The sequence below is a fragment of the Panthera pardus genome, unplaced genomic scaffold, assembly GCF_024362965.1.
Source record: "Panthera pardus isolate Hobbes unplaced genomic scaffold, ASM2436296v1 HiC_scaffold_17, whole genome shotgun sequence".
Classification (NCBI taxonomy): domain Eukaryota; kingdom Metazoa; phylum Chordata; class Mammalia; order Carnivora; family Felidae; genus Panthera; species Panthera pardus.
This window is the reverse complement of record NW_026526732.1, coordinates 32468941-32491284: the sequence shown is the minus strand read 5'-3', so window position 1 is coordinate 32491284 and position 22344 is coordinate 32468941. Positions and strand designations below refer to the sequence as shown.

The 22344-nt window shown below is 37.3% G+C and overlaps 1 protein-coding gene across 1 annotated transcript in view; it reads right to left on the bottom strand.

The window, feature by feature from the left end:
* Window positions 1-22344, bottom strand: part of MOXD1 (monooxygenase DBH like 1) — a 96703-nt gene that overhangs the window by 37864 nt on the left and 36495 nt on the right. The gene's annotated exons all lie outside the window — the stretch shown is intronic.

Below are 22344 nucleotides of genomic sequence, written 5' to 3'. Positions count from 1 at the left end.
AGGCTCCAGGCTCTGAGCTGTCAGCACAGAGCCTGACATGAGGCTTGATCCCACGAACCGTGAGATCATGACCTGAACTGAAGTCAGACCCTTAACCGACTGAGCCACCCAGGCACACCAAATTGATTAGGTTCTTTTTGCCAAACACCTCAAGAATGTAAAAATACAGAAATATAAAATATTTTAAAATTACTTTTAAGAAAGTTTGTAATAGCATTCTTAATATGTATATTGTTCTTTGAATTTTTAATAGATTATTCATGAATTCTAAGGTTGCTTTTAGCCTTACATTAACAAATATTAATGTTCAGTTAACGGAGATATTCAGTAAACTAGAGGTCACCTAGCTCCTCTAAGAAATGTTACATTAATACCAATATGACCCGCAAGGCATAGTGAAAGATCTGATGGTCAGGAGACTAAGTTCCCTTCTTGGCTGTGTCACTAAATAGCTGTGTGACATGACTGTGAGCAGGTCAGCAGGTCATAGCACACGGGCTTTTTTTTCCATCATTATGTATGTGTGTGTGTGTGTGTGTGTGTGTGTGTGTGTGTGTGCATTTATATATGTATTGGAGCTCTGAAGAGCTCTAATAATCTATTTTTCTCATACCAAGCTAGTATACTTGGACAAGCCAAGAAGGACATTCCGCCCTTCCCACTCACGTTTTTTTTACCCTCCAAATGTAAAAACAAAAGTAAGATACACATATATTTAACTATATATAATAAAACTTCCTTAACTCTTTCAAGGAGACTTGCATATATATATATATATATATATATATATATATATATATATATATATATGCCTTCATCTAATTGTCAAAACAAGCTCATGAGTTTAGGTAATAGAATTATCACCTATTTTATAAATGCAAACAATAACGCACATGTAAGTTTAAAATTTTATCCAGCTGTCAGAGCCCGGATCTCACCACTGGTGACTTGGATCAGGAATTGGTGCCCCTAAACCAGCATGCTGATATACAGGAAAACCTTGGTTTGTGAGCATAATTTATTCCGGAAACATGCTTGTAATCCAAAGCACTTATATATCAAAGCAAATTTCCCTATAAGAAATAATGGAAACTCAGAGGATTCCTTCCACAACCCAAAAATTTTCATATAAAAATAATTACAATACTGAATATAATACAAAATAATAAAGAAAATACAAAATATAAAGAAAAATAAACAAATTAACCTGAAATTTACCTTTGAAAACCTTCATGACTGGTGTGAGGGAAACAAGAGAGAGGAGGGTTATTGTGTAGGACGACTTTCACTACCACTAATGGAATCACTGCTACCTGTAGGCTCAATGGAATCTTTTTCTGCATGGGGGCCATTGCATACATTCACACAGGTGTTGAGCATGGTACAGCATTAACAAGTTCTTAACATATACTGTATTTAATGTAACTGGCAATAAGGCAGCAAAGGATCTGTATCTGCAGGCAGCCTGATCCAGAATGAAGCAAAGCATTCCTAAGCTGACTCTTGTATGGAAAAGCAAAGAACTGTCCATAGGTGCTTTGAAGTGACAAAAAATTCACTAGTGCCAGTTGTGGGCACCTTCCAATGTTCTGAAAAATCACTGATTTCTGCCAAACACCTCGGCCTGAGATGGAGCATCCAAGCACGGGAGAAAACCGCCCACAATCCCACAGCAAGATAAAGAGACAGACAGAGGCAGAGACAGAGAGACAAGAAGCATTGGTTCAGCTGTGATCATGTGACATTCGGCATCACGTACTACTCATATGGCAAGACCTCATTCGTTTATCAAGTTAAAATGTATTAGAAATGTTTGCTCATCTTGCAGAACACTCACAGAACAACTTACTCACAATCCAAGGTCTTACTGACTCCCATCTTGAATGGCAGGGGAGTGAATGAGACAGTGTCAGTGCTCCACCAAGGTCACTTTGGGTTTCTTTAACTTTTTCTGGGGGCCTTACTTCCAATCACTTGCACCTGTAACTTTCCTCAAAGGCCCGATCTTGGGCTCACTTTGCAAGGAGCAAAAAATGCCCCAAAATGTACATTAGTCTGAAGAAAGTGAAATGGACAACTCAAAACAAAATGAATGTTTTCCATGGGTGCTATGGACTGAATATTTGTGTTTCCTTCAAATTCACGTATGGATAGTCTAACTCCAAAGAAGAGGGTATTGGAAGGTGGGGCCTTTGGAGGACAATTAAGTCATGATGGCTGATTTCTCATGCATGGGATGAGTGTCTTTACAAAAGAGACCCCGTGGAATTCCCTTGCCCCTTTCACCATGTAAGAACAGTGAGAAGACGGCTGTCTATGAAGTGGATCTCACCAGACACCAAATCTTCTGGTATCCTGATCTTGGACTCCAGAGTTGTGAGAAATAAATTTCTGCTGTTTATAAGCCGCCCAGTCTATGGTACTCTGTTAGAGCACCCCGAGTGGACTAAGATAATGGGATTAAGTTACAGCTGGAAGTACAGTGCAATAACACCCTTGCTTGGCTTTCTCTTCCTCAGTCTTACTCTCCCACCTCGTGTTTTCTCCTGGCACTTCCTTAGTCATTTGTACACACATCCTTCTCTCAAAGGACTGCAGCTGAGAACCCAATAGAAAACAAATAGCATAATGGAAGAGCATTTTATTGGACCACATGTTTTGGGGTTTGAATCTAATCTGGGGGGTTTAAATCTTGCCCCATTATTTTCTATTTATTTATTTTCTTATTTATTTACATTGAAGTATATTTGACATGTAACATTGTGTACATTTTCAGGTGGACAACATGTTGACTTGAAACATTTATATACTGCAGGGACACCAGGGTGGCTCAGTTGGTTAAGTGTCTGACTTCCGCTCAGGTCATGATCTTGCGGTTTGTGGGTTCGAGCCTCACATCGGGCTCTGTGCCGACAGCTCAGAGCCTGGACTCTGCTTCATATTCTGTGTCTCCCTCTCTCTCTGACTCTTCCTCACTCTCACTCCCTCTCTCTCTCTCAAAAATAAACATTAAAAAATTGTTTTAATATAAACTCCTTAAAAAAAGAAATATTTATATACTGTAATATGATCATCATGATATGATCATCAAACATGCTAAAAGACTAGGTCTTAATTATCTCTACCACAAAAAAAAAGAATTGATAGTTATGTGATTTTTCCATCTCTTTTTCCTAGTTGCTCAACTTCTCTCTGTCTCAGTTTCCTTATCAGTAAATCAGTGACAATAAGGTTTACTTATAAAATTACTTGAGAATCAAATAGCTGGCACATCAGAAGCAACAGACGCCTTGTAGGTGTTCAAAGAATGATGTGACTATATTTATTAAAAGTTGGACTCTGGGTTTTAAATACGATTTTAACATTGCACCCAAATAAATAACGTCTATACTGGTAATTTATTCACAAAGTCCAGTGTTTCAAAATCTAACTTTAAGACTTTTATGTTACAAATATTCAGGCAAAAAAAATATTGCCATGGTCACATGCTGTATTGCAAAATACATAATCATATGAAATATATATTTATGTGTGCCATGTCAATTTATTTAGGATTTAATTTGTATAATAGTATGTTCTTTACAGAGAAGTTTTTCTGAAATATGACCTCCCCCCTTCCTCTAAAAGAAACATAGCTACACTGACACTTCATTTTTTAATTTTAATTTTTTTTTTTTTTTTGAGAGAGAGGGAGCAAGCACACAAGCTGGGGAGAGGGGCAGAGAGACAGAGAGAATTTTTTTTTAAGTTCATTTATTTTGAGAGAGAGAGAGAGAGAGAGAGAGAAAGCATGAACAAAGGAGAGCAGAGAGACAGGGAGAGAGAGAGAATCCCAAGCAGAAACCACACTGTGAACACAGAGCCCGATGTGGGCTTGATCCAAAGAACCATGAGATCATGACCTGAGCTGAAATCAAGAGTTGAACAATTAACTGACTGAGCCACCAGGCACCCCGAGAGAGAGAATCTTAAGCAGGCCACATGCTCAGCATTGAGCCAGACACAGGGCTTGATCTCATGACCCTGGAGTCATGACCTGAGCAGAAATCAAGAGTTAGATGCTCACACGACTGAGCCACCCAGGCGCCCCTACACTGACACTTCTCGTGTGTATTTATGCACAGTTTTGAATACACATTTCCCTTACTATTTTGCTCTGAAAATCTTTTCATCTCAAAGAGATGTCTTCCATTCCATTCATTCATTCTTCATTCATTCATTCATTTATTCACTCAACTAATTAACTAAAGAAAAAATACCCCACCTATTTGGCTCTTTATCCGATGCCAAGAAGTAAACAAACATGGGTCTGACAATCATACAGTTTATATTCTAGAAAGGTAGAGAAGTTAAGACCAGAGAATGATAATTTTTGGTTGCCTTCCAGCATCAGTTCCCCCAGAAGAACTACCAGGATCCTGAATTGGCTTAGCCACACTCTTTGACTAACAATGATTCCCACTTCCCTTAAGTGGCCCAAACCCATCTATGTGGTCCCAATCTTGAACTTAAATTGGTCAAATCACAGCGACTTTCAAGTGGTGGCTGGCAGAAGAGCTGTCCTCCCAAAATAAGAGAGAAAGTGCTATTTCAGGAGTTTGGGCTGTCATTTTTCTACCATAAGGGAAAATAGCCTAAGGCTGAGGCCCAAACAATATTAAGGGCAAAGCTCAAAAGGAGCTGTAGCTCTTGAAACATCATAAATCTCTGGACAAAGGGATTTGCTTGAAATAAACCCAAGTGACGTTCAGCTGAAACAAAAAGAAGTTCGGTGCTGATAGTAATTATCAATGACAGTTGTTTTCTTCAGTCATCTTTGGTTTCTTTCCCCTCTTTAGTCCATGAAAACTGAGATGACTACCCAAACCTGGATTAAGTCAGAAGCTTTGTTAATTCAGATTTCTGAAAAACACAAAACGAAGTTCCCCAAATAACTAGTTGTGTTCTGTAATGTGTTTGGAAACCACATTTTTTCATGAGAACACGGAATACTTAGAGCATGCCAAAGCAATATGACTCATCCTAATTTATATTTCTCATCTTCAAAATGTTTCTCATGTTACACTCTAGGCACGGCATTCATCCCAGTCCACACTTCTATACATCCCACCTGGGTTCCACCAATAGCCACCAACTAATCTTCTTGGATGCTTAGGGGGTAGCTTTCTAGACAACACCCCATATCCCAACCAATCTTCCCAAATCACTTTTCATCTTGGACATCTGACCGATAATATTCAGTGGCTCCACACCACCCTTTCTATAGCAATCAAGTCCACACTTCTTTTTCTGACATTCAGGATCCTATGTGGTTTGCTGCATGTTACCTACACGGTGCCCTGTGCATGAATTCCCAGTCACAGGGATCCGTTCCTTTTACACACCATGTTGTTCTTACCTCCATGGTTTCATTCCGTGTTTTCTTCACCTAATATGTCCTCCTACTCGCTCTTGAAAGCCCAGGTTTTGTTTCCCCTGGATGCCTTCTCTGATTACTTTGGCAGACATTTGCCTTGTTTCTCTAAGCTTCTTTCAGGAGGCAGTACTGTGTGGTAGCATGAGGCCAAAGACTTGGTTTGGAATTCAACATCTGGCACTTACTAGCTGTGTGATCTAAGACAGATTGCTTAACTTTACTGAAACTCAGTTTTCTTATTTACAAAATAAAAACACAAATCAATTTTTAATCCACTATAAAAAGTAAAGGAGAAAATGTGTCTAGCACATAATCATTTGTATCAAGCAGTTGAAAACGATACTCAGTTCTGTACAACTTAGTACTTTTATATCGAATGTAATTAGTGCCTACATAAGAGTTTTTCTTCTTATTTGGAGTAGCAACGCACTGTTCTGCTAACTTGTTGATAATTCATTACATGGAGCAGACTTTTTCAAGGCCTTTATTATTTGCAGTGATTGTTGTAATGAAAATACAACATCAAGACTAAATCTTGCTAGTTATTTTTTGGTATGCTCTTGCTTACGTCTTTATAAGTATGAGCTGTTTTTAAATGATAAATTGAATTGTTTTTCAGGTTAATCTGCATTTCACAGCAATTCATGGAATTGAAAGTTCATAGAAAGTAGATGTGATTTTATTGTTTCACACTGCAGGAAATAAAGTTCTCTGAACTAATTTTATTACTTCAACACATGACTTTCAATGCAGCAATATGTATATCAGAGGTATGAGTATATATGGATTTCTTCCAATCCTATGCAGAGCAGAGAAACACGCGTAGATCAACATGTTTTACACAGGATAAGAATGCAGGAAACGGGGAACTTCTCATGGGAACATAGCTCATCACAGAATGACAGAGGAGATAGATCTGTGCAAAAAAATGCATAGACAGTACAACTTTATTTTACATGACCCATCTCTTATCCTGGAGAAGTGAATTAAAGGTTAATAGAGGAAGGAACTGGAAGCAGCACCCACCTGAGCAAAAAGATAAGTAAACATTACGTTACCAAAACCAAGAAGAGAAGAGTTGTAACATTTATGTCAAGTAAAGGGCCGGTTCCTTTAACACAGGGAGAAGACAGCCATAACTACTAAGTCCAGATACCAGTCCTCAGAATAAAACCTACCTTGCCGGACCTTGATCTTAGACTTCTCCACCTCCAGAACTATGAGAACAAACTTCTGTGGTTTGAGCCATCTCGCCTATGGTATTTTGTTATGGAAGCCCAAGCAGACTAATACAGAAAATTTGTAAATGGCATAAAATTGAAAATAATTTAATGTTGCTCTTTATTAAATTACATTAAATTTAGACAATGGCCTACCAGACAATCATAAAAGAATAGGATAGGTCTGTACATAATGTAGTGGAACACTTCCAGGACATACCGTTAAATGTAAAAAGCAAGTGTCAAAATAGATGACACTATTGTCTCATATATGATCCTGAGATCTAAAAATAAAAGCAAGAAAAACCACATATATCTATATAAATATATACTTATATACATATATAATATATATTATATACTTATAAGTATATAAAGTATATAAATATATATTATATAAGTATAAGTATATAAGTATATAAGTATACTTATATAAGTATATAAGTATATAAGTATATAAGTATATAAGTATACTTATATAAGTATATAAGTATACTTATATAAGTATACTTATATAAGTGTATAAGTATACTTATATAAGTATAAGTATATAAGTATATAAATATATACTTATATACATATATAATATAAAGAAAGACGGATGAAAATATACACAGAAGTAAACATAAACATAAAGGTACATGATTGCATACATATAGAAAATTTCAGGGGTACCTGGGTGGCTCAGTCAGTTAAGCATCTGACTTTGGCTCAGGTTAAGATCTCACAGTTTGTGAGTTCAAGTCCCCCATCAAGTTCTGTGCAGACGTTTCAGAGTCTGGAGCCTGCTTCAGATTCTGTGTCTCCCTCTCTTTCTTCCCCTCCCCTGCTCATGCTCTCTCTCTTTCTCTCTCAAAAATAAACAAACATTAAAAATTTTTTTTCAAAAAAAATTTCAGAAAAATACAAGAAAATATTAATTTGGCTTTCAGGAAGTAGAACTTGAGTGGTAGAAGTTAGAGCTTTTTGATTTTCACTTCATGGCCTTCTGTATTTGAATTTTTTACAGTGAACACATATTAATTTTATAATATATTTTTTAAATTTTGTTTTCATCACCTACGAGCTCAATGTCCCTGACAAGTTAATGAATATGTGAGACAGAGATTATCTACATCCTACCTCACAAGGTGATCTTGAGAATTACATAAGATATCGGGAAACCCCTCACAGTGCATGGTATATACAAAGTATACATCACATGTTAGTTTTCATATTTTCTATGCATAATCTATCTACGGTATTACATATGAAGTAGATATATCCTATGCTATTATATACTTAATCGTATAAAACAAAGTCTCCAAGAACCTTCAAAATTGTTTATTTCCCTACACAATGCAAAATAATCTATTTTGTTTAAATTAAATCTGTTATTTAGAGAAATAGTTGACCAGGATGTATTTGGCGCTAGGTTTCTAAAACAACATGTTGATCCTCTGCAAACTCAATTATATCTTCTGCGTTTGTAGGCTCTTAGAAAAAGAAAAAGAAAAAAAAAAAATAACCAGAAGAATTTTCTACCCCAAACCTGTTGTCAAGACTTCATAGCCCAATGGCAGATGTGAGTATATGTGGTTCACCCGTGACAAGGGGCAGCTGCTGCTGGGAGGGTCCCCACAAAGACAGTGAGACCTTCCTTGGTTCTGCATCAAACGTTTTCTGTCTCTGGATTGTTTTTCACTTTGTAATCTCCTTTGAAGTAATGGTTGCTAGTCTGCTTTTTGTTGTTGTTGTTGTTGTGTGATTTTTTTTTTCTTTTACAGTTTAAAGGACTAATAATTCCATCCATGGGAGGACAGAACTCAATTACTAACAGATGATCCTTATGATAAAATGTCACAACCCCAAGTTAGAGGAAAGAAAAACAACTTCATTTTTCATTTACTCCAATACAACTTACACATAAAAGGAACTAATTTAAATGTCTGTATAGTAAAACTAACTTTTAAAAACTTATTTTCAGGGCATGTGGGTGGCTCAATCGGTTGAATGTCCGACTTCGGCTCAAGTCATGATTTAGCAGTTCGTGAGTTTGAGGCCCGCGTCAGACTCTGTGCTGACAGCTCAGAGCATGGAGCCTGCTTCCGATTCTGTGTGTGTGTCTCTCTCTCTGTCCTTCCCCTGCTCACGCTCTGTCTCTCTCTGTCTCTCAAAAATAAATAAACACTAAAAATTTTTTTAAACTTATTTTCATATCCTAGAACTTCCAGTACTTGTGTTTGTATATAACTTACTGTAATAATTTGGCAGTTTTAAATAAAGTATATTATTTTAACATTTATTTGTCATGATTTAAGGATTATACTTCCTGAAGAAATTTAATAAATGAACCATCTTTGTCTTCTTCTAAGAGTAGGGAAATCATCATTGAATGGCATTTCTTATTCCCTCAGGCACAATTTAAATATTAGACCTAATTGTAGGCAACAAATTAATAACACTGCCTCATGCAGAATTCTTGGTTGGCTTTTATCCAGAGATCTTGAATTCATTGCTCTTTCATTTTAAATTAAATTTGAATGTAAAGTATGTTGTTTTATCCTGTAATGAAGGGAGAAACTGATGTTGAGTGTTTTTCTCTATGATATCGAACAATGCTGCTTTAGAAGTGATAATAAATGCAGGTCTTCAAATCCTACTTAATTTTATTGAATTTTGGTCCTCTCTATAAAGCGTCTGCAAGTAGCCCAGCAGGACTGTTCAGTTCGGCACTTAAGTTACTTACAGACTCCACAGTGTCACACACGCAAAATTCCTTTGTCCTGGGAATGAGATAGATTTTCAGAACGTTGTTCACAACTCACCATAATTGAATTAGGTCTAGATTCGAGTCATTAATCCAACAAGCACTCACTAAGCACCACTATCAGGAAGTGCGCCCCGAGCTGAAAATCCAAGGACGTGCCTGGCCCAATGGGAGAGAGCCTGGTAAAGAGAGGAGTCCCATAGCCAATACAGGGGTGTTATGACATCAATAATAACTACCACTGGTGAGCATTTACGTGTACCAGGTACATTGCACATATCAACACGTTTAATTTCATTTCATCTTCCTGCATTCTGGAGAAAGGTATTACTCTCTTTGTTGCCCAGATCAGGAAACTGAAGCACAGTTACGTAAACCAAGCAAACTTGCAGGGCTGCTGTGTAGCTGGCTTGAACCAGCACCGGGGGCTGACCGCTAAGCACCATTCTCTGGGAAAGCGTGCCTGCCTTTGTGATCTGCCGTGGAGGTGTGAAAGGGCAGTGATGGTTAGAAGGGAGCTGAAGTCAGTTCAATCATTTTGTACACTAATGTAACAATATGCTTCAGAGAGCCATTTGATTTTTTTTTTTAAATCTTTATTTACTTTTGAGAGAGAGACAGAGTGTGAGCAAGGGAGGAGCAGAAAGAGAGGGAGACACAGAATCCGAAGCAGACTTCAGGCCCTGAGCTGTCAGCACAGAGCCCGACACGGGTGCCTGAACTCACGAACCGTGAGATCATGACCTGAGCTGAAGTCGGACGCTCAACCGACTGAGCCACCCAGGCGCCCCTCTATTTGATTTTTTAAATGGAGTTTTGTTGTCTGGTTGGAAAAGGGATAATAAAATGAAAAAAGAAAAAGACTATTTTTGCTTGACCTCATCCAATTTGTTTAACCATGACTATAATTAAGAAATACAGTCTTTTATATTTCAAGAAAGTGAAGCAAATAAATGAATATCAGTGGATGGCTTCTGTAATTCTGGCTCCTTTCTTATTTTCTATGTGTTTCAGACATGAGTTCTCCATAAAAAGAAGTCTTAGTTTGCAGGGCAATTCCATGAAAATGGGGAAACAAAAAACTGAAGTGTGTTCAGACTATGACTGAGTTAAACACTGGTCTTTTGTGGGTGAATCTCCAGTCTGGGTGGATAACCCCTAATCCACGAAGCCTTTGCTCAGCTTAGTAAACAGGTTCACACTGAATTCACCTTTTCAAAGCCTGTAAGTCTCCTGCTGCCTTCCAGCTATTTAAATAAAGAAGTCTCCTCTAGATGTAGGTTTCTGGAAAGCAAAGCAAATGTTTTATTAATCTTTGAAGTTATTCGTTTGCTTGCTCGCTTTTGAAAAGTTTATATACAGAGAAAATAATATAACATTATTCATATAAAAACCATCCAGAGCTAGTTAACATCTTGTCATTCCTACTTTGCTCTCCATCTTTGTCCCCACTTACTCCAGTACATCTCTCTGTTCCCTCTAGGTGCTCATGTTGACCTCAATTGCCAACCGGACCATCAAGGTGAGAGCCAAGTACAAACTCAGGTACTTAGTCTTAACAAGTCTGGTCTGCCTTTTTTCCTAAACATGCCAGCCAACTCCTTTAAATCAAACCTAAAATAACTTTTCCATTCAATACTTTTTATCAGTTTAAATAGTCTCAGGTCTGCAGTTATAGAAATTACATTCAAAAGGGATCTACTTATGAAGGAAACATAAAAAGCATGGGTGATTTATTCCATATTTGCTCAATCAGATAAAAGCCACACTCAACTGAAATGTCATAATTTACAACCTGCGTAGATATTCAAAGAGAATTTTGCAGTTTCAGAAATGTGGCCAACCTCCTTTCTTGGCAGCTGAAACAAGAAACCTGAAAAGGATCTGATAAATTGAGTTGCGATAATAGTTCCAAAAGGGAACACACCATCTTCTCTCCCCCATGAAACATCACTTCTTTCAGATTTGTTTAAAAGTCTTCACCCCTAACATCAAGCGAGTGGGGAGGATTTCCATCTCTACTGCCACAATAACCCTTGTGGGCATTCTCTCCTTATTTCCAAAGACACTTCCCAAATACGGCTGCTTTTCCTCTCACATACATTTTCCTAACATGTCCAGGCTAAACTCTTGGCTCTAATCCTCTGTATTCTAAAATCTCCACAACAAATCATGCCATTTCTCCAGCCAAAACCCAATAGTCCCACGTTGCCTCAAGAGAAACTCACTTCTTGGCTTACAATTCCTGCTCTCTGTGGTCCTTTCACAAGATCTCCAAACATTACTAGGAATACGTGTTCTCAGTGTCTTTGATCATGGCATTCCAGCCTTCTCATCCTGAACCTGGCAAAACTGTATTGTATCCATCAGAATTTGTACTTCCAGTAGGAAAACTAAATGTTCAGAACACCTCTCAGTTGGAAGACTGATTTTCATTATTTCCATGATTTTCAAAACTTAAAACCATGTGTCTTGAAATATATTGATAAGCTCAGTAAGAAATTAAGGAAGACCAAAGGTAAAAGAAGAAGAATATAAAGTCAAAATCAAGTGATAAAAATAGAAACTAAGGCTCCCGTGGGAACATATGTCATACTATGATTCTAGAGTCTCCAGGAATAATGGTCACAGGATAGGATCATCAAATGATGTGGGACTCAACTTGACACACACCTCTCCCTCCCACAGCCCTCAATTAAATACAGAACCGGAACCCTCTGAGCTCATACCAATCCAGTAAAGTGAAGAACTAGAAAAAAAAAAATCTAACTGCTAACAAAGGCAGCTGATGAAAAAACTTGTCTGTCTCTGCCACAGTTCTGGGTTATTATGGATCAAATGTTTTTGTCCCCTCCCCCCCTTCAAATTTATAGGCTAAAGTCCTAACTTCTAATGGGATGGTATTTGAAGATGGGATCTTTGGGAGGCAGTTAGGGTGCATGAGGTCATGAAGGTGGGGCCCTCATGATGGGATTAATACCCTTATAAGAGACACCAGAGAGCTTGCTGTACTCCTCCTCTGCACCCCATCCTCGTGCATTAGGAGGTCATATGAGCACACAGTGAAATGGCAGCTGTCTACATGCCAAGAGAAGAGGCCTCAGAATGAAACCCACCTTCCAGAACCTTGATCTTGGCTTCCTGGCCTCCACAACTGTGAGAAATAAATGTCTGCTATTTACCAGTCTATGGTATTTTGTTATGGTAGCCAGAGCTGAATAAGACCTGGTTAGAAGAAAATAATAACAATATTCTCCCCTGGAGGTGTGTAAACAAAGGTCCAGCCTCATGAGACAGTAAGATTTGAATTTATAGTCCTGTACGGTTGGGGAAATTCCAAACCAAGAAAATAAAGGATCCCTCATGGGTTGCCATCCCCTGGCATCTGGCAAAAGTAAATATAAATATAATACCTCCAGGAGGGAGCATCCTCTCCTCCGGTACCTTGTGATTTCCATGGATGACATTAACTTGGCAAAACTTAGCAAACACTTGGGGAAACAAGAGACTATCCACGATGTATTTAGATTCCCAATGACTTGAGCCATTGGAATTATTAAACATAAAATCAAAAATAACAATGTATGCTTCATTTTTTAAATGTTATGCATTATATTTATGTGGTTAAAGAATAAAGATGAGCTTGAAAAGAGCAAGAAATATCAAGACTGAATCAGCATATTTGAAAAAGAACAAAATAGAATTTCTAGAAATAAAAAATAATTGGGATTTAAAACTCTATGGGTGAGTTAAACAGCACATTAAAAAACAATTTAAGGAAGAATTACTAAATGTGAAAATATTCTGACCTCAAACTTCTCCAAGACAACATTTCTTTCACTTTTATTAAAGTGTCATTTGACAAGGGCACCTGGGTGGCTCAGTCGGTTAAGCGTTCAACTTCAGCCCAGGTCATGATCTCATGGTTCGTGAGTTTGAGCCCTGCATCAGGCTCCCTGCTGTCAGCACAGAGCCAGCTTGGGATCCTCCATCCCCCTCTACCTCTTCAACCCTCCCCTGCTCACACTCTCTCTCAACAATAAACACTTTTTTTTAAAAAGGTATAATTTGACATACACTAAGCTGCATATATTTAAAGTATAAAATTTGTTGTTTTGACATACGTACATACTCATAAAACCACAGGCTAGATAATGAATATGCACATTATCCCCCAAAGTTTCCCCAGGGCCCTTGCCAACCCCTCATTGTCTTCCCACCTTGCTTCATTCTCATCCCTGGAAACCACTCAATGGCTTCCTGTCACTATAGATTACTTGAATTTTTTAAAATTTATAAAAACTAGAATCATATTATATGTAGTCATTTTTTTCTGGCTTCTTTCATTCAGCATAATTATTTTCAGGTTAATCTATGTTGGTTTTATGTATCAATAGTTCGTCCATTTTAATTACGGAGTAGTATTCCACTGTACATATACACCATGATTTGTTTATCCATTCACCAATTAATACACATTTGGACTGTTTCCATTTCTTAGCTATTATAAAGTAAGGTACTAAAAAACTCTTTGACAAGTCTTTGTATGATCATACGCTTCCATGACTCTTGGATACATAGCTAATAGCAGAATAGCTAAAGTAAATGACAATGTATGTTTATTATTTAAGAAACTGCCAAATGATTTTTCAATGTGGTGTACCACTTTATATTCCCATCGGCAGTATATTAGAGTTCCAGTTGTTCCACATCTTGCCAACCCTTTAATTTCCATATGGCAATTCTTAAAAGTGGTATCCCAGTGTGATTTTAATTTACACTTCCTTAATCAGTAATGATGTTGGGCATTGTCTCAAGGAAGTGGACTGATATCAGGCAGAGAAGGACACTGATCTCTGAGAAACAAGAAACAAGTGAGGTTAGTCCTGTGGGTTGTTCAGATGGCTGTCTATAGAGAGATTTTTCAGGCTGTTGCATAGGAAAGTGAAACTCAAGCAGGACCTGCCATTCTCCTTGAGTTGTGGAGATTGAATTGGCCCAATGAGGCCAAGTAGGTTACAGTTCACAGAATGTAATATGGGAAGGGAAGAGATGCACAGAGAGATAACTCAGGACACCTATATAAAGTCTGCTTCAGGTGAGCTACTGAATACTGATCCTTTTACAACAGGTAAAATCACCCTAAAAAAATCCTACCCAAGACCAGGTAAAAATTATTCGAAAGGATTAAAAGAAACCATGATGGAAATATCACAATGCAGAGAATAGAGCCTTTCCCCAACAGAGTGGAAAATCTTGTAATTCACACAGCATTAGGTAAAAGTACTCAGAAGGGCTTGCCTTGCAGTGGGTAAAATGAGGATCTAACAAAGCTCATAAATAAGATCTGAAAGGTCTGATTTCAAGTAACTTAACTACGTCCCAGAACAAAGCTCAAAACTATTTACAGAAGTGCAAACATAACCAACATCCAGTAAGGTAAATTAAAAATGTCTGGCATCCAACAAAAGATTACTAGTTACACGAAGAATTAGAAAAATAAAACCCATAATGACAAAATTCAAACCAAATTAACCCAGAACTCACGCAAATGAAAGAAGCAGATATTATAACTGTATTTTATATGTTCCCAAAGACAGATCAAAGACTGACTACGTTAAATATAGACATGGAAGATACTTTTAAAATACTTAAATCTAAATTTTAGAGATTAAAACTACAATGATTGAGGTGAGAAATACAGTGTATAGTATTAAGAGCAGAGTAGATCATAAAGAAGAAAAGATTGGTAAATGTAAAGACAGAATAATAAAACTACCCAAAATCAAAGCAGGCTAAAAAAACGAAATGCAAATGAGCTGCAGGATAACTTGAAACAGCCTGATATACTTACAATTGGAGTCACCATAAGAGGGGAATAACCGAAAAACCTATAACTAACAGCATACCTAAAGATGAAAGACTGAATACTTTTATCCTAAGGGAAGGAAAAGGCAAGGAATCCACTCTCACCATTCCTATTCATCATTATACTGGAGGTTCTATACAATGCAATAAAGACAAAATTTTAAAAAGAAAGAAGAAAAGGCATCAGATCAGAAAGGAAGAAGTAAAACTGTCTTTATACTGAAATGGCATGATGATCCCTGCAGCAAATCCAACTGAATTCTAGCAATGCTGCTAGAACTCATAGGTGTGTTTAGCACATTTAAGGGCCAGAAGATCCACATACAAAATTCATTTGTACACATTGGTGACAAATAATCAGAAAATGAAATGTGAAGGTGAATACCATCGAAAATACCATCAAAATATTAGATATTTAGGAATGAATTTGACAAAAGCTGTATACAAACCCCTACGTTAAAAACTAAAAACACTGCTTAGAGAAATCAAACTAAATATTCATGTCCTAGAGTTAGACAAAAATGTCTTATAAAGCCAAAAGCATAATCATAAAATTTTTAAAATAGACTAGACTTGGCCAAAATTAAGAACTTCTGTTCTCCAGAAATACTGTTAACCATGGAAAGACTAACCACAGATTAAGACAAAACATCTGCAAATCAAATATGTGGTAAACAAATTGTATCCAGGATATTAAAGCATACTCAAGGCTCAATAATAAGAAAACAAACATCCAATCTTAAAAACGGACAAAGATTTGAAGAGGCTTTGTTTCACCGAAGTAAATAGAGGAACGGCAAATAAGCACACGAAAAGGTGCTCAACCTCCTTGGTCAGTAGGGAAATGCAAATTTAAACCACAATGAGATACAACCATTAAAATGACTAAAATTTTAAAAGACTGACTATTCCAAGCGACGGTGAATATATGGAGCACCTGAAACTCACTTATTTTTGCTGTGAATGTAAAACAGTGCAACACTGGGGAAAACTGTCTGGGTCTGACAGCCTTTAAAAGTGTTGAACACAGGGGCACCTGGGTGGCTCAGTCGGTTAAGCGGCCGACTTCAGCTCAGGTCATGATCTCACGGTCCGTGAGTTTGAGCCCCGCGTCAGGCTCTGTGCTGACAGCTCAGAGCCTGAAGCCTGTTTCAGATTCTGTCTCCCTCTCTCTGACCCTCCCCCGTTGTTCATGCTCTGTCTCTCTCTGTCTCAAAAATAAATAAACGTTAAAAAAAATTTAAAAAAAAGTGTTAAACACATTGCATTGCATTCCACTCCAAGGTATCCATCCAAGGGAAAAGAAAGCACGTGTTCATAGAAAAAGTTGTACCCAAATGTTCACAGCGACTTTAATGGTCATAGCTCCAAAATAAAGATACACAAATATCCATCAAGTGAATGGATAAACCAGTTGTGCTATATCCATACAATGGAATGCTATCCAACAATAGAAAGAATGAACTATTATGGAAAACTGTCTTGTATCTGAGTTAGAACTGCTTCTTGGGGCAAGAGTACTGGTGTGCCAGTCCCAAGACCAGGCTTTAAGTGGCTTTAGAGTTTCTTCTCTCTCATTTGGAACCTTGCCACCACCATCTGAACAAGTTTAATCTAGACATCTGCAGAACATGCTCCATACTATAAAGGAGAACCCACTTCTCAGCTGAGGACTCCTAGCCCCACCTACAAACTGCTGACTCCCAACCATACGAGAAAGCCCAGCCACCATTCAAGAACCTGCCTACACAACCCAAGCTGGTTACAGACATAGGAGTAAGCAAAGCGACAAACAGAAGAACCCCCTGGTCGATCTGTAAACTGCAATATGTGTGTATGTATTTAAAGGCTTTGAACGTTGGGTGGTTCGGTGCACAGTAATGGCTGATACAAAATGAATAAAAAATTCTGGTATATTCAGATAATTAAACTCTATAAAAGATGAAAATGAACACATTTTTTTGACACACAAAAGCATGGTAGACTCACACATTCTGCTGAGCAAGAGAAGCCAGACACAAAAGAGTCTGAGGTTCATAAAGTTTAAAACAGGCAAAAGTAACAAGTAGAGATCAAAGTCAGAATAGGGGTTAGGTCCAGAGACAGGTAGTTACCTGGAAGGGATATTGAGGGCCACTTTTGGTGGACTGGTAGTGTTCTATTTCTTGATCTTAATTCTGATTCCATGAGTTAGTTCACCTTATGAAAATTCAATGAGTTGTATACCAGTGTTTTGTGAATTTTTATGTATGTAACTCAATAAAAGAGTTTTTAAAAAATGTTTTGGTTGAACAGGAAATTCACCGAAGGAAATATAAATAAAAAGAGCATCAGTCTCACTGGTAGTCTGAGAAAAGCAAGTGAAAACAGTCATAAACATCAGTTTTCACCCATCGGTAGACAATAAGTTTAAAAGATGGCAATACTCAGGCTTGAAAGGAAGTGAAGAAATATTCACACATTGCTAGTGTGTAAATTTTAGAAGGTAATCTGACAAATATATTAAATTTTTGAATGCATATAACCTTAACTCGATGCATTTAGAAATCTTTCCTACAGAAATGAAACTGCTAAGGATACATATAAAAGAATATTTATTAAAGCATTGTTTCCAGCAGCAAAAACATTAAATCACCTTGAAAGTGAATCAGCTACAGCCGGCTGCCAAAAAAAATGTGGTTTATACATATTAGGGGATTTCATTATGCAGATATTAAAATAAAGGTGTTATTATGTTTTGAGCTGCACTTCTATGGGTGGCAATTTGAAAAAGCAAATTTCAAAGTAATATGGACAGTGATCCCACATTTTTTTAAAAAAAGAAGGGTGATTAACTCAGTAAAATCCTATATAATTTTGTAAGGGTTTTCTTGAACATAGATTATAGAAGGACCCAAATAAATGTGTTAACATTGGGCACCTCCAAGCTGGATTTTAGAGAAATGGGGACACCACTATTATACACATTTCACCTTTTTTCCTGTTGTAATAAGCATATGTCACATTAAAAATGAAACAATTACACGTTAGATAATACTTTTGTAAATTTCCAGCATTTAATTTTTTTTCTTAATTTTTTCTAATGTTTATTTATTTTTGAGAGGGAGAGAGAGAGAGAGAGTCCGAGAGGGGGCAAAGAAAGAGGGAGACACAGAATCCGAAGCAGGCTCCAGGCTCCGAGCTGTCAGCACAGAGCCTGACGCAGGGCTCGAACTCACAAGCCGTGAAATCATGACCTGGGCCAAAGTTGGACGCTCAACCGACTGAGCCATCCAGGAGCCCCCAGCATTTAATTTTTTTAAAAAAGAACACCAAGTCACTTAATAAATACAGTTTTCAAATCTTATGTCAAATCAGTGCAGGTAGACACAGGCTTCGTACAAAATGGACTAAAAAAAGGAGAAAATGGGCATCCGGGTGGCTCAGTTGGTTAAGCGTCTGACTCTTGATTTAGGCTCAGGTCATGATCTCACAGTTCATTCTGGGGGATTGAGCCCCCACCTCGGGCTCCCTGCTGACAGCAAGGAGCCTGCTTGGGATTCTCTCTCCCTCTCTCTCTCCCCCTGCATTCACACTCATGTGTGCTTTCTCTCTCTCAAAATAAACTCAAAAAACAAAACAAAACAAAAAAACAGGAGAGAAAAGCCTAAGCGTTCCCTTCAGAAATAGTTTACAGTCTTGGGGCGCCTGGGTGGCTCAGTCGGTTGAGCGTCCGATTTCGGCTCAGGTCATGATCTCATGGTTCATGGGTTCGAGCCCTGCATTGGGGTCTGTGCTGACAGCTCAGAGCCTGGAGCCTGCTTCGGATTCTGTGTCTCCCTCTCTCTCTGCCCCTCCCCCGTTCATGCCTTATCTTTCTCTGTCAAAAATAAATAAACATTAAAAAAAAAAAAAGAAATTAGTGCACAGTATAAACTCCTTAACCTTTCAAACAATGAGGGATAAAAATTTAACAGTTGTGATCTCTTTTCAAAATTATTAGAGGAGCATCTCATATTACATATGAATTTCATATGATTATTAATTCAAGCTGAGGAACACATAAATTATTCCATAAAATATCTTTTAGCAACTTGGAATAAATATGCTTTGAAATAATGTGACTGAACCAACAATCTGTTGGAAAATTTTATTTGCTATATGAGTGGAAAATATTACTCAGTACTGACATTTCCTGTTTATCATTAAAAAAAGAACTGAGCTAGCTAACCTTGCAAATTTAATTCAGTTGTAAATCTTACAACCTCTTGCAATAAGACCTTGCCTTACATAACAAATAAAATGTATCTGGCAGGCTCACTCTTAAAAGAACTAAGCTTTATATCTTAAAAGTGAATATAGAAATAAAAAGCAAAGATAGTGAAATCCAAGATATAAAAAAAACTAACATACCAACGAAACCCAGTTGGATATAAACAAATCTATCTCAATGCTTTCCCTTTTTAATGTCTCAAAAAAGTCAATGAAATCAAAATGAGTTCCACGACTGCTCTAAATTACTGGATAATTATATCTAAGTAATTGTTAAAGTTTGAAAAAGCTTTAAAAGTTATTTCATTATAGATTATTAAAATGACAGAGCAGAAAGGGATATATATCTGGCTATATTTTTTTTATCTTGAAATTGTTTTCTATTTCATATGTTGAAAAAAAAAAATAGACAAGTAATAGCAATTTGGAATTTATGACCTAAATTTGAATTCTAGCTTCAATTAATTAACTAGAGGAGACAAGCAGAGTTTTTCCCCTAGACTTCACTTTCTGCAACCATGAAATAAAATGTTGCCAAAAGTAAACAGGTTTAGAATGTCAGAGTAAAAAGAAAGTGACTGCAGAATGACAGTATTTCACATCTACCATGCTTCAGATGCTTTATAAAAACATCTTCAGATAATTTTCCCAGCCATCTTCTAAATAGGCAGGATCTCCATTTTGCCAGTGAAGAAACTAAAATTCCGAGTTCTGTTGAAATTACCCAAGTTCACATGAGTGGTAAATGAGCCAGGATTTGAAAACAGCTCTAGGTGACCAGTCAAACAGGCACCTCCAAACTTAGGCTCATATAAATTAAATGAATTGTACAAGTTCCCACTGCTAGACTACATGAATGATGTTTTGTAATACTAAGTACACTATGACGTTAAGTAAAACACGATTTTTCCTGAGCCTCAGTTTCCTCATCTGCAAAATGGCATAAGGAGTAAATAAAGCAGTGTCTATTACATAATGAGTAATCAACAAATACTTGTTTTCTAAAATTCAATGTTTTTAAAGCACTTTCAGAGTAATCTTGAGAAGACAGGAATTGTTATTTCCATTCTGCATATGCGTATATAGTCTTACCAAGATAAAATGTAAGAAAAAAGCAAAGGGGCATGTTCAATAACATGGTCCTGATTGTCATAATGTGAAACAACGATGTTCAGTTTCCATCCAAAAGGACCAATTTTGCCTTGAAGTCATGAAGTTAAAACCAGCTATTGTGAAGGACCTACCCAATTTTATTCATAAAGATGAGTTTAGAAAATGGAAAATTTTAATAATTATAAATATCATCATCTAAATTTGAAGCCTAGTTTCAATTAGTTAACTGGAAGGGGAAAGCAGTTTTATTCACTAGACTTCATTTTCTGCAAATGAAAAAAAAAATGTCTTCAAATGATAAGGGTTATAAAATTTAATGGTTGTGGTCTCTTTTCAGGATTGTGAAAGGCCATTCCCTGAGCATGTCATGTCACATATGAATTTCATATGATTATTAATTCAAGCTGAAGAAGAAAAAAAATTAGTCCATAAAACGTCTTTCAGGGTGGTTTTAAAGCAACATTTTTTTTTTTAAATCTTGGACCGTAAGTAAATTATCTCTTGAGATCTTCATTAGGCTCATAGTCCAATAAATTGAAAAACTAAATGATATAAACTTCTTCCACAAAGAAGCTCACATACATTACATACATTTAAGTTATTAACAACACGTAACTGACATTGACAATGGGAACAGAGGTCCAACAAACTCAACAGTCAATCACTCTACAGTGACTGCAGCTCTAGGGAAGTCCTCTTCATTTCCACAGGAACTGAAAGGCCATCACTCTCTTCCCAGGAAGAGCCTGCAGCTTTCCTTTCAAGAACTAAATGGTTACAGCACATTGTGCAATTAAGAGGTAGCCTTGATTTCTATTTCGGAGACTATGACGCAACTTGCCAGAGTTTTCACATTAAGTGAAACTGGTAAGTTCATGTCTGGGGATAAAGCCACACAATGGTATCATTCAAGATAAAAATCAGTGACCCCATTTAGGTACTAAAGGCCACGGTCTGCAGTTCCTTTCAGTGTTTCACACTAGGGGCTTTGGTACGATTCAGGCATTCTCTGATCAGAAAATGCAGTTACCCTGACAACAAGTAACTGGAGAGATTCTGCATTCTAATCTGACACGACTCTAGGATGGATTTCAATGTTAGGCAGCAGCTGTGAGCTGGCTGTAGCACAGGCAGATGTTGGTTTCAGCATCCTGTATTCTCTACCACGTGTGGGACCAGATGGAGCTTCCGCACAGACAAATGTGTAATACTTGGGAATTCTAACGTTGAAGCAAGAGTCTTACTTTTGAGCCAATGAATGCTGCTCTCCGCAAACCTAAAAGTCATGTTTTGAGGCTAAACTAGCAAAAGTGCTCATACATGTTTATTTAAAAAAATATACTGTCTTCTTCGGGGAGAAGTATACAAACAGGAAACTTGCCAACAATGCGCAAGTTACTTAACTTCTCTGGGCTTCAGTGTCTTCCTCTGTAAAACGAGGATATTAATACTACCTACTTCCTAGTTTTTTTCTGATGATTAGTGATCCACAAAATGGACAATGCTCTCAGTTTTATCACGTGCTTAAGCATGGGAACAGTTTGTGTCCTAGGGATCCTCACCACACATCCCTACCTCCCTAAGATCCATTTAGTTGTACTTTCCCCAAATTGTTTTCTCCATATGGCTTGAGATGGTGCTCAGACCTTCACTCCTTTCTTTTGCCTATACTATGTACTTTGACAGCAACGTTCACTTTCCACCGTTCGGGTTTCTCGGTTACTCAG